Source organism: Antennarius striatus, chromosome 7 (assembly GCF_040054535.1).
Source record: "Antennarius striatus isolate MH-2024 chromosome 7, ASM4005453v1, whole genome shotgun sequence".
In the NCBI taxonomy this organism is placed as follows: Eukaryota; Metazoa; Chordata; class Actinopteri; order Lophiiformes; family Antennariidae; genus Antennarius; species Antennarius striatus.
This window is the reverse complement of record NC_090782.1, coordinates 905,284-918,212: the sequence shown is the minus strand read 5'-3', so window position 1 is coordinate 918,212 and position 12,929 is coordinate 905,284. Positions and strand designations below refer to the sequence as shown.

At 45.6% G+C, this 12,929-nt stretch overlaps 1 long non-coding RNA gene across 1 annotated transcript; it reads right to left on the bottom strand.

Moving 5' to 3' along the window:
- Window positions 1-256: 256 nt before the first annotated feature.
- LOC137598426 (uncharacterized) lies at window positions 257-2,430 on the bottom strand. The gene is made up of 3 exons (XR_011036677.1): window positions 2,363-2,430; window positions 1,932-2,165; window positions 257-584 (listed from the first exon to the last, which is right to left on the bottom strand). It is a non-coding gene; the product is annotated as an uncharacterized lncRNA (long non-coding RNA).
- Window positions 2,431-12,929: the final 10,499 nt, after the last annotated feature.

Below are 12,929 nucleotides of genomic sequence, written 5' to 3'. Positions count from 1 at the left end.
ACAAGACTTTGACACAAAACAAGTGAGACTGTCAAACTGAAAATAATGTCACATGGTCTAGGGGGATTGATGTTGTCAAAATTAACAAAATAATCTAAAACACAAAGACAAACTAAATGCAGGTAACTAAACAAGAAAATAAAAACCCTGCCTGTCTACACTAATGAGACAGTAAGAACAGTAACCAAAAATACAACAGAAAGACAACATCCCCCTAACTGGTGTTTTTAAGACAAAGGATACTAAGGGTGGTATGTACAAAAGCCTCTGTCTAGCTACCCCTAGGCCATGGACTAACAGAACATACAGTAACTAACAAAGGATAACTAAACTAAAATGGCAGTTAATCACCACAGAGGACATGGAGAGAGATAGAGAGATCTGAGAGAAGAGATAGAGAGATGAGATGTAGCCTCTTTCTGAATGGCAAACAAAATACTTATGTAGGGCGTGTTTGGGCGGGGCATGCTATTTGGCAGGTAATTGTGGTAATTGGCAGCAGGTGGAGTAATCAGCAGGGTAAGTGGAAGTTCCCTGATTTACAGTTCCAGGCAGGCAGTGGAGCGGGATTGGGTGATCTGGGCCTAGGAAAAACAAAACACACAGGACACAGACACACCATACCCATCACTCCCAGAAACACCCACATGCACATCCATACCTACATACAGCACATACAAAATATGTATGTAGGCATATGTAGCATGTCCACCCACAAGACCAAACATGTATTTGACACATGTTTGTTTAAAACAAACCTGGAACAACCTGCATGGTTATAACTACAGTGCGCATCTATAATGCAGTTGTCACCGCTACCACACACCCTTCAAGCCTCTAATGTGCAGGTGACAAAGCATCTGCCAATACATTATCTGTACTCTTCTTATGTCTTATTTCCAGGTTATAGTTCTGGATCACGAGAGCCCAGTGTATTAAGCGCTGGTTCTGATTGTACATTCTCGTTAAAAAACACCAAGGGATTATGATCTGTGTACACTAACACAGGGACGGAGATAGATCCTACATACACTTCGAAATGTTGAAGTGCCCACAAGAAAGGAAGGACTTCCTTCTCTATAGTTGAATAGTTTAGCTGGGCTTTGTTAAACTTTCTTGAAAAGAAAGAGGGGATGATCAATTCCGCCTGTACTTTCTTGAAGTAACACATTACCTGCTCCCAGAGTGCTCGCTTCAACCTCCAGTTTATATGGAAGCTTAAAATCTAGAGCGGCTAATACCAGGGCACTACATAATAGCGTCTTAGCGCTCTCAAAGGCATATTGACATTCAGCGGACCAGCTGAACTGTCGGGCTGAACTAAGAAAACTAGTTAAGGGGGCTATAACTGAACTAAAATTCCTACAAAGGGAGCGATAATAACCAGCCATGCCTATGAACTGGCGAAGCTCGCGCTTGGTCTTAGGCACAGGAAAGGTAGCTATAGCGTATATACTTGGAGGTTATATACTTAACCTCCAAAGCTTTTAATGTACCCTGTCCAACCTTCTTCCCTAGATATGGGACTGTTGCTTTACCAAATTCACAATTTGCAAGATTAACAGTTAGTGAAGCATTTGCAAGCCTATTAAAAAACTAACCTTAATATACTGGCATGTTGTTCCCAAGTGTCAGTATACACAACCAGGTCATCAAGATAGGCATTGCATCGGGGAACATCTGACAGTACAGTGTTAACCAGCCTTTGGAAGGTGGCTGGAGCATTACGCATCCCAAAGGCCAGAACACTGTACTGCAGGAAATCATCATGTGTTACAAAGGATGAGATAGTGGAAGCACGAGGGGTTAATGGGACCTGCCAGTACCCTTTGAGAAGGTCAAGTATGCTAACAAAAACGTGCAGAACCGATGTTGTCGATACAGTCCTCCATCCGTGGAGTGGATAGGAATCTGGGACTAACGGCATTTACCTTTTGGAAGTCAGTGCAGAACCTGGACGTACCATCGGGCTTGGGTACCAACAAGCACGGCGAACTCCACGGACTTGAACTGCTACAGGCAAGGTTGTTTTCCAGCAAGTATTTCACTTCCTCTTTCATAATGGCACGTTTTGTAGCATTGACATGGTAGGGACGCTGACGGATTGGTGCTGAGTTGGTTACGTCAATATTGTGCTGATGACTGTAGTGCGGGTTGGAGTATCACTAAAAATCATAGGATAATCACTTTAGCACAAGAGATAATCAGTTTAGCTGTATCCCTGTATTGCTAATCACTGAGGTGGCTTAAGTGAGATTGTAACTCGTCAAACATTTGAGTTGTATAGCCTAGACACTCTCCAGTGGATGAGGTCTCATATGATACAGCTTCAGAATGTTAATGTGACACACTCTAGACTTACGTCTACGGTCAGGTGTACAGATGATGCAGTCGGTGTCGGTGAGGTTCCCCTCAACAGTATACGGACCTGAAAAACGGGCAGTGATGAGCCCTGAATCAGCAGAAGAACCAGCACTTGATCTCCAACATTAAATGAGCGTGCCACAGCGCCTCGATCATAACGTACCTTCATGGTGCGTTGGGACATGCCAAGTCCCTCCTTCTCTAGAGTGCAGGCCTGATGTACTGTAGATGCTCTCAAAACTGACTAACATACGTTAGCACATTGATGGACTGAATGGCCAGATCTGAGGACATCACCTGCTCTTTCAGGACCTGCAGAGGGCATTTTTTTTCTTAGCGAGGAAACAGTCAGCTATGACGTGCCCCTTTTTGTGACGGTAAAAGCACTCTCACTCCTCTCTGGTAAACGTAGAGGGCAGCTTGGAAAGATGTTTTGGCTGGAGCTACCTGAGCAGCATCCATAGCTTTCACTCGAGATGGTACAAACATATTTTTATGTGTAAGGGTAAATTTGTCCGCAAAAACTGCAGCCTCACGGAGGGAGTTGAAGTCAGTGACTTTACTTGCTGAGCAACACTTGTCAAACAAAGTTCATTTCTCCTTTGTGAACTCCACAAATGTCTGACAGACGCTTTTGCGATATTCTCTGAACTGTTGCCTATATGCCGCTGGCACCAGTTCATAAGCACGGAGTACCGCAGCTTTGACTAAATCATAGTCCATGCTGTTTTTTAGAGACAAGGAAGCTACAACATCTTGGGCTTTCCCAGACAGCTTCCCAAACATTAATGTGGGCCAAACATCTCTTGGCCATTTAAGGGCCACAGCAATTCTTTCGAATGTTGCAAAGTTGGCGTCAACCTCTGTTTCTCTGAACGGGAGGAGATCTACAAGACGTTGCACGTCATGCTCAGAGAAATGGGAGGCTGCTGTCGCGTTCTATCGCTCCAGTTTACACAACCTTATTGTGGTCTCTGCCTCAACCTCTAGACTACGCAGGGCTAGTTTGTGCTCCAACTCAAGCTTCAAAGCCTCCTGTGCAGCTTGCTTCTCCATCTGCATCCGAGCCAACCTAACTTTAACCTTAGCTTTAGCTGTCCTGTCTGGTCTCAGAGCAACAGAACTAGTCTCAAAGACTGTCGGAGATCTCCAACGCTCCGTCCTGACGAGTGTCCACACCTCCTCCACTACTCCCTGCCTCCTCAGGCTGGGCAGCGGGGTTACCATCCCTAAATGGTTTAGGGGGTGATTCAGGCTGGGTGATAAAGCCAAGCTCCAGTAATCTATCTGCTATGGCAGTCTTAATCTCCCGCTTTGGGGCACGCTTGCTAACAGCAATTGTATAGTGTTCTGCAATACAAAATAATTCATTCTTGCGGCAGTTATCCAAATATACGATGGATGGGTCACTAAATCATCAAACTCCTTACTTTTACCAGAAGCCATCTTTAATCAAATCAGGACTAGGCACCTCACTCGTACCACAGTACCCTACAAACCCTAGCAAAGGTGACCACACCCACAAAGCTATAGCAAGCTAGCCATCAAAATTACAAATTTGAAGAATATTTAGGCTTTAGGTTGATCTGGTTTAAGGAGTCAATACAACTCAATGGTTTGTCGGTTAGGACAGATGAGCACATGCAGGAGGTTCCACTTTAATCTTTTATTTTAAGGTTGTTTGAACTGTTTTTGGTCTGACAAAGGAATAGTCAAAGACAAAAGGATAAAGAATATTAACTGTACTTAATTCCCAATTCCATAATTAAATTACACCATTAATAATCAAAAGGTCATTTAACTTCAACTATAAACACTATAAACCTACTAATCAAGAAATTAATCACTGAAAACTAAATTGTCAACTAAAGTAACTTTACAACTCACATGTCATGTACTCAATTGAAACATTTCCAGAAGGCTGGGGCATCCACATGCTCCTTTGTTCTCCAGAGGTAAAGGAGTGGCTGCATGTGGCCTGGCTCCTATATAGCTTCTGGGCTCCGCCCATCCATTAGGGAAGGCAGGTAGGAGTGGTTGGAGATTTTCCATCCAAGTAAAGGTAGAGAGAGAGGGCTTGGGGGATTTTTCACAGCCGCCCCTCAAATATGTAAGTCATATTTGATTTTCAGGAAAATCCTCAGGGACTCGTGAGGGGTTCTTGGTCATCTTTGATTTCCATAAGAGCAACCAACCGACTGACAGGACGCACATAGGTTTTTCCCTTTATTAGTATCTCTGCCACTCTAACTCTTCCATCTGAACTTGGCAGGACCTTCTGCACTTTCCCAATTGGCCATGATGCACGGGGGAGATTGGGGTCCACAACCATCTCCATGGTCTCCAAGGTGAGATTTGGGTTATCCACCTTCCACTTTTGCCGTGACTGAAGTGTTGGTAGGTAGTACTTGACTGTGCCGCCATCTCCTTGTGCCCAGGAGGTCAGTGCGGGCATAAACAACTTGTGGAAGGGCTGCCTCTAGCCGCCCCATGAGGAGAAGGTTGGGTGTGACTTGGTCAGGGTCAGATACGTCCGATGACAGGTATCCAAGGGGTTTTGAGTTTAGGATCTCCTCCACCTCTATCAACACTATGTTCAACACCTACCTCTGTGACAGTTTGATCACCCAAGGTCACACGTAAGGCGGACTTTATGGCTTTGAACCCCCTTTCCCAGGTTCCCCCGAAGTGTGGGGCATGAGGAGGGTTTCTCAAGAAACAGACTTTGTGTTTCAGTAGTTGTTCCTGAAGGGCAGGGGTCAACTGATCAAAGTTTCTCTGTAACTATTTCGCCTCCAATAAAGTTGGTACCATGATCAGAAATTAGCTCAAAGGGGTTTCCACGCGAGGAACAAAGCGGCGGAAGGACATAAGGTAGCTGTCAGTGTCCAAACTGGCCAGGAGCTCGATGTGGACACAACGTGTCGTAAGGCATTTGAAAAGAATTCCCCACCTCTTCTCCTGTCTGCGGCCAACTTTGATGATGAAAGGACCAAAGCAGTCCATCCCAGTAGACCAGAAAGGAGGCTTGAATAAACGCATGCGAGATGGAGGTAAGTCAGACATCTGAGGGATCAGTGGTTTTTCTTTCCATTTCTTACAGTCAGTACATGAATGCTGGTGTTTCCTCACTGCTTGTCTCCCACGCAAGATCCAGTAGTTCCTCCTGAGGCTGGCAAAAACTCTGGGCCAGGATGGCGCAACTTGTGGTCATAATCCTTGATCAGCAGTTGTGTGATGTAGTGTTTTGGATCCAAGACTACTGGGTGGATACTGTTGTAATCAAGATCCTCACTTTTCTGCAGTCGACCACCCACTCTAATTAGATTTGAGGTGTGATCAAACTCAGGGGCCAGATTGTTTAGCCGGCTCTGATTAGGTACGTGTTTGCGTGTCCGTAGCAAAGTATACTCCTCTGGAAAACTCTCCTGTTGTGCATGCTGTAGAAGAAGAGTTTCCACATGAGATCTCTCAGGGCATTGAGAACCTGGATCCAAGGATAAGATGATGTGTTGAGATGTGGCAACCACTAAATCTTCCCAGCATGGCAAGTTAAGGATGTTAGAGAGAAAGTTGGTCGGAATTATATGGGTCATGCCACAGAATGTGGATTTTCTCAACTCTGCCGCTGCATCGTTTGAAGGTGAGGATGGATTCAAGGGCGATTGGTGAGAAGGTAAGTACAGGAAAGGAGGGCCTTGATTCCATCGATGCGGCGCTAGTTTGATGAGTTTTTTCTCTGGGTATATCAGCCGGATTGCTAGCTGAGTCAATGTACCTTGACTCATCAGTGTGGACTATTTCATGAGATCCAAGCTTCTTCACATAGCCAGCGTCTAACAACTTGTTGGTCTCATGATCATAGATGGCTGCTTGCTCCAGATTATTCCGCTCTGGCCGTCTGAGGGTTGGTAGGACTGATTTCTTTGGCGCCTGCAGTTTAGGGGTGTTCATCTTATGAATTAGGGGAGTTGCATAATGATCAACTTCATTGATCTCCACCCTTATCATTTGATTCTCAAGAAGAGCTAATGCCTCCTTATCTTTCTATCTATCTAAGTACATCAACTTTCAACCGTCTTTCTACAGCACGGAAAAGTTCTGCATCTGGGGCTGTGCAAGATATGAACAAGGACTGAACTGGTTGACTAATCTCTCGAGACGAAGAACTTGACGTGACAAGGAAATCCTCAGGGGTCATTGTTGGGCCTTGCAAAGCCCAACCGAGACGTGTGTGAATTGCTGCTGGGCCGCCCCCTCGACCAAAACGAACTCGCTCAACAGGACACACAAGATGAGGGTGATCTGAGCCAATAAGGAAAAGGTGCTGAACTTTCTGGAAAGCTTAGAGTGGTATGTCATGTAAATGTTTGAATCTTTGCAGGACTTGAGCAGGATAGGACTGTGGTGCAAGGCCCAGTGTTTCAGCAGTCAAGCATTTTGTATGATGAACTTATTGTCTTTGTTTGATGCAGAGGAAATGTTGAATGTAACTGTGGTACCAGTTAGGATCTCAGTTCCTTGGTGGACAGTTTTCAGCATAAGGGACTCAGCCGCGCCATCAAGTCCAAGAAACCTGGCTGCAGTTGCTAGTAGCATAGTCCGCTCAGAACCATCATCTAATATAGCATAGGTTTCAAGTTGTCTTCCCCTGTAACTCAGCAAAACTGACTACTTTCAGAAGGACTCGTGAGCTGAAGCTGGACCATATGAGGCAAGAAGTACTAGGATCTCCTCTTGGTTGATTCACTTCATGGAGGACACCTTCATGCAAAGGTGTTTACCTTTGCATTTTGGGCAAAGCTTCCTGAGGTCACAATTCGAGGCCTTATGGTTGTGTGCACATCTCCAGCAACGCCCTTTCTCTTGGATCCACCTTTTGACAGCAGCCTTTGATAACTGACGGAAATCTGGACAAACATTTAGGTGGTGGTCAGGAACATCACAGAAAGGACAGGTCTGCCCATGACGAATGGCAGATTCAGTTATAGGTTGCTGAGTTGGATTTTGGGAATGGCTAGTTCCATGAAGTCCAGTAGCCACTGGATTGCTGGATTTTGACCAGTTTGACCTTACAGGTTTGCATTCTTCGGGGTGCCCTTTTCTAGTGTCTTGGGTTTGAGTGGCTATGGCTTGGCACTCAGCTTCCTCTTCCAGCCAGCTAGAAAAGTCAACCAGGTTGTAAGGATTTCCTGGCTTTATAGCATGGGTGAATCTGGCAAAGTTAGCAACATGTTCAGAAGGAAGCTTTCCCAGAAGTTGCTGTACATGAGATGCACAAGCCAATTTTGTGTCCCCTTCACCATTTTCCAGGGACTGCAGCATGCCCACAAGAGCTCGGACTCGAATAGCAAATTCACTAAAGCTTCTGGAATCGCCATGACGGACAGAGGGGAGGTTCTGAATCATTGTGATTTCTTTCAGTACCAGCTGCTGTGGCTGGCCATACCTCTGCTGTAGGGCTGACATAGCTCTGGAGTAAGGAAGAGGATGGTGTGTGAAGGCCAGAGCAAGGTGACGGGCTGTGTCGAGCTTAAGTGATCCAATAATACATGGTATATGAACTGCTCGCTTTCCTCATGAGGCAGAAGATTGGTAAGAGCCATCTTTAGCAGGGTAAACTGTCTGGGATCATCTCTGGTAAAGTATGGAAAGGAGGGGGCTGCAATATGGGAGACTCTGTTAGTCCTTGACAGTTGCTGTGGTTGGTACTGAAGTACTGAATGAGACGGGTTAACGGTGTCTACATTCTGGACATTCCGAGAAGGAAGAGCAGTTGGAGGGCACAAATAATGACCAGTCAATGTGGTCTGAAGCTGTGAGGAAGGAGGTCGATGTGCAGCAACTGAAGTTGACTGGTGGCTGTGCAAAGGTGCATTAGGCTGTCTGTAAGGGTGTGCGGGAGGATTCCCAGCAGTTTGGGGGTGTACATAAGGAATCTGCACATAAGAAGCATGAGCATATTCAGTTGCTGAGGGCATGAGGGCTGTTGCAGGTGGTGGAACTACTAGCTGAGGTGCTAAGGCTGGTATGTTAGCTGGATTAGGAGCCAGAATTGGAGCTGCATTATGGGCTGGAATCTGAACTGGACTTGGCGCTGCATTATGAGCTGGAGTTGGAGCTGGTCCAAGTAGAGGCTCTTGTTGAATGGGGTGCTGCACAGCAGATGGTGTTCTCTGTCCATTGAGAGACATAGGCCGGTTTGAGAAAGCTTGGGAAAAATGTGAAGCAGGTACCAGAACATGAGAAGTGGATGGTGTATTCCCTCGTGACGGAGGGAGATGCTGAAGAAAGTGCTGAGGTGGCCCCTTTTGATAAGTTCTGGACAAGGCCACAGAATGTGGCTGCTGCAGCTCACTTGAAGCTTCAAGTTATATTTGTTATAGTTGTTCCCTGCTGGAATTTCCCTGCTGAATTGTGTGGCTTGAGCTGACCTGGGCCTTGCATCCTGTGGCAGAGGCCCTTGTGGGTCAGGTGGGGGTGGAAGGTAGCATACACGACTGGGAGCAGGTGGAGAAGCATGCTTTACATCACGATTACACAGGGGAATGTTACGCTCACATTTACAGCATTTGAAATTGTTAAAATACTATGGTTTCACAGTCTTTTGGAAATATTTTTTTTCCAAAAATTTCACTCAGTTTATAAAAGACACACAAAGCATCTGATTAAATAATGTATTTAAAGTCAAATCAAACAAATGCTGTGATACTTACCTTCTGTCCTGGCATAAATTGTCTAAAAGATCCACACCTGGTTTTCATGATCATTTTATAGGGAGGTGAAACTGACCAGAGCATACCACTGTGAAAGGGGTGTTTGAGTTTGGTTAAAAAGTATAAATCAATGTTAACAATACTGTGGTTGCTGCATTTCAGCAGACGGTTCACCATGAGTATGTGAGTTACGTGTTTTGAAATGTATTTTTTATGTTCATCATTGTCACGTAATTATGGTTGGGTTTGTGTTTGGTTCCCTGGAGAGGACAGTTGGTCATGACCAGCAGTATAAAGGCTCTGACCGAAAGCATGGTGGGGGGAAATTACTCTAAACTAGCTCAAGGTGGAGGATGTGCTGCTGAAAGTACATGGTCTTTTAGTTGTTGTAAGTAGAGAAAAAAAAGAAAAAAAAAGTATTTGATTGGCTCATTTCTGTACACCTGGCCCTCATCAAACAAACTTAATTACACATGGTGTCAGAAGTGGGATGAGTGGCAATCAAGGGTGGCAGAAACATAATGGCAACCAAAAAAACTACCAGATCCAGAACACACCAAGATGATGTCAACCAGCCGTCATTGGCAGAGGATATAGAAGAGAGAGAGGAGGAGGAAGGAGCAACCTGTGGCAGAGCTCCAGAATCAGTGGAAAGTCTGAGCAAGATCTTTCAAGCCTTCCTCCTGGATCAACGGCAGAGAGATGAACAAAGGGAGCGTGAACATCAGACCCAGGAGGTACGGATGCCAAACCTACAACACCAGTTTAGCCAGCTACAGCTAATGATACAGCTGGACAGAGCGGAGCGTAAGCCGCTTGGTACAGTGCACTCTCCTGTTGACTTTGGTGAACGACAGCCTACCAGGATGACTGGTTCTTTGCGTCTTCCTGATGACCGGGGAATGGAGACTCCTTCAGCAGGCCACGGAGCTATTGCGCCACTACCAATTAACTGGAAAGGGCCAAAAATGCAACCCTACTGGGAAGATGAGGACATTGAACACTATCTGGCCACGTTTGAACGCATCGCATTGGCGTGCCGGTGGCCCTGGGACAGTTGGGCTCTTCATCTTATTCCCCTCCTATCCGACAAGGCGAAAGCAGCTTACCTGGCCTGGAATATTGACTATGTAATGGAGTACAACCAGGTAAAGGCAGCCATATTGCAAAAATTTGAAATCAGTCCAGAGACTTACCGTGTTCGATTCCGCTCCAGCAAAGTGGAGGCTGGTGAATCACCAAAAGAACTTCAGGCACGGCTGAAGGAGCTTTATGACAAGTGGATGAATCCCAGACACAAGTCCACGAAGGAGATTGGTGATGCCATTGTCATGGAGCAGTTTCTACGCATCCTCAACCCAGAGCTGCAAGTGTGGGTCAAAGAACATGGTCCAATGACTTCACGCGCAGCAGCTGAGCTGGCAGAGACCTTCATTGCAGCTCGAAGGTCCTCCAAGAACTACCAGATGGGGAGGTCATCCACTATACCTCTCTACAATCGAGGTAATAAAGGGGGTGGTTCCGTTAGTGGGTCTAGGATTTTTAGTAGATCACAAGATGCCAGGCCCCTTATACAGGATCCTCCCAGTAGGAAACCAGATAAGATTCCCCCTGTGTGTTAGAACCCTGACCAGCCAGGCCACCTCAAATGAGAATGCCTTATTATTTCTGTTAAGAAGTCTCATTTAAGTTCCGTGTACTCACCTTCTTCAGAACTGCCAATATGAAAGTCTGATAGTGTAATCAAAGTATGTCTAGCAGGTCATCATTGCAAAGCTCTGTTAGATACAGGAAGTGACCAGACTCTGATTAGAGGATACCATTTACCCAATCAGATGTTGGTACAGGCAGGTAACGTTAACGTAACCTGTGTTCATGGAGACAGTAAGGTTTATCCAATTGCTGCAATATCTATTCAGATAAATGGACAAGAGTATATTCTCACTGTTGGGGTGGTAGCAAAATTACCCTATCCCATAGTTTTGGGAAGAGATTTGCCGATACTCAATGAGTTGTTAAATTATTACCAGTATCCTGACGATACTAGTCTCACACGTGGCATTTCTGACAGTCACCAGGAAACCATGGTAGTCACTAGGTCCCAAAGCTCACATTTAAGTCCAGGGTGGGAGGAGCTACCATTTGCTGGGGAGGTGTACAATGAGAGTAAGGGTAGGAAAACCCGCAGACAGAGACGTCAAGATAAGGTGCGTGGGACTAAGATGGAATTCCAACCAAAGTTACCAGAAATAGGTTCTGATCTTTTACCAAGTGATATCAGCATATTACGGAGACAATATGACACACTCAATAAACTATTTGAGAAGAGTGTGGATGAGTCCACAAAGGTTTCTGTCCTTGACAAGGAACTGTTTGTTACTAAGGGACAGATCTTGTACAGGCGCACCAGTTTAGGTGACCAGTTGGTGGTACCAAAAGGTTTGAGACCGACAGTGTTGCACCTGGGACACTCAATTCACTGGTCAGGACACTTAGGTCAGACAAAAACTTATGCCCGTATTGCTGCATGCTTTTCCTGACCCCAAATGTACCTTGAGGTAATAGACTACCATAAGACATGTTCAGATTGCTAACAGACCCCTCCGGGAATGAAAGGTGACAGGGATCCTTTAATACCCATGCCAGTGATAGATGAGTTCTTTTTACGTAACGCCATGGATGTTGTGGGTCCCTTAGAACGGAGTTCATCCAGCCACAGATACATCCTAGTCATAGGAGACTATGCTGCAAAATATATGGAAGCCTTTCCCCTCAGAAAAGTTAAAAGCTGCCAGGTTGTTAATTGTTTGATTGTTATTTTCAAGGGTGGGGATTCCCCGGGAGGTGATTACTGACCAAGGAAGTAATGTGACTTCAAAGTTTTTGAAAGAGGTTTACCGCCTCTTGGGCATTAAGGGAATACAAACCACCCCCTACCACCCACAGACTGATGGCCTGGTTGAGCGCTTCAACAAAACCCTGAAAGCCATGCTCCGCAAGTTTGTGTCCAGTACGGGTGCTGACTGGGACCAGTGGCTTCCGTTCCTGCTGTTTGCCTACAGAGAAGTCCCCCAAGCTACAACAGGATTTTCCCCCTTTGACCTCTTATATGGACGTCATGTCAGAGGACCTATGGACATTCTCAAAGAGGCATGGGAAAGAGAGTAGCCATCAAAACAGGTTGGTATTATATCCTATGTGCTGAAAATGAGAGACAAACTGGAACAGCCGACTGATTTGGCACATGATAATATTGTGGCTGCACAGGTGAGGCAAAAGAAGGGCTATGACCGGAAAAGTAAACAACGCACTTTTCAGCCGGAGCAAAAGGTGCTGTTGTTGTTACCCAGCTCTGTGAGCAGCCTCCTCGCAAAGTGGCAGCGTCCATTTCAGGTGACTCGTAAAATGGGACCGGTGACTTATGAACTTTACATGCCAGACCGTCGGAAAAAACATCAGACTTTCCATATAAATCTTCTGAGGGAATGGAAGGATGGAATCCCTCTGTCTCAACAACTCCTGGCCAGAGTTGTCAATGATGAGGAGGAGTTGGAGGAGCAATACTTCCCTGCATCCGCCGAATCCTTCACAATCCCAGGCGTAAGTCATCTTGTTCCTTCCAAGCAAAATTAACTGAAAAAATGTTTTCCTGACTGGTTGTTTAGTGAACGCCCTGGACGTACAGATTTGATAATGTATGACATTCAGTTGTTGTCTCCTGAAACCGCACCTATTCGCCAGTCTAGCTACAGAATTCCAGCTGCCTTAGTCACTCCACTCAAAAAGGAGGTAGACGCAATGTTAGACATGGGCATCATTGAACCTTGCACGAGCCAGTGGTGTAGTCCG